Source organism: Eurypyga helias, unplaced genomic scaffold (assembly GCF_000690775.1).
Source record: "Eurypyga helias isolate BGI_N326 unplaced genomic scaffold, ASM69077v1 scaffold24763, whole genome shotgun sequence".
NCBI classification, from domain to species: Eukaryota; Metazoa; Chordata; class Aves; order Eurypygiformes; family Eurypygidae; genus Eurypyga; species Eurypyga helias.
Genome location: NW_010242195.1, coordinates 1021 through 1727, shown reverse-complemented (window position 1 = coordinate 1727; position 707 = coordinate 1021).

The following is a 707-nucleotide window of genomic DNA, read 5'->3' as shown; positions in this document are numbered from 1 at the left end:
CTCAGGGGGTGATGGCCACCATGGGGATGTGGCCCAGGCAAAGGAGGGGACACCCACCAGGCCACCCTGCTGCCTGTGGCATTGCCATCACCAGCCATGCTGGGACTGCGGTGGCCCTGGCACGGGGCACAGAGGTCCCACTCGCGTGGGCACCGTGGCACCCGTGGGTGTCATGCAGCATCCAAGGCTGGGTCCAGGCCCTTTTGCTGCCGCCTTGGCATCTTGTGGTAGCAGGGACCCTGCTCCATAGCCCCTGCAAGCCGCGAGGCAGCGGTGATGGGCCCTGGGCGATGGGCCCCAGCATGCCCCACGGCTCCGGGAGCCCCGAGGCAAGGCCGGCCCCAGTCTGTGGCTAGTACCAGGGCAAGCAGCAGTGCAGGGAGCAGCGTCGGCTGGGCACCGTGGCCCCAAAAGCCGCCAGGGTGCCCCATGGGGCGCCCATCCCACATCCGGGAGTGGCGTGCCAGGAGCTCTGCCTGCCGGGCACACCTTTCCTTTCCCTGCCTGCCCCAGCCCCTCTCTGCCTGCCTTCTTCCTGGTCTGCCAGCCTGCAGTGCCACCATCCTCCCGGTGACACGTCTCAGCTCCCCCAGCTCTGGTGGCACCGGGTGACGGTCACCCCCCTGCGCTGTGTCACCCCAGGCAAGGGACTCCCCAAGCAGTAAAGCAGCATGGGGTTCCTGCTAGCGTGGCTGGGAGCCAAGTCA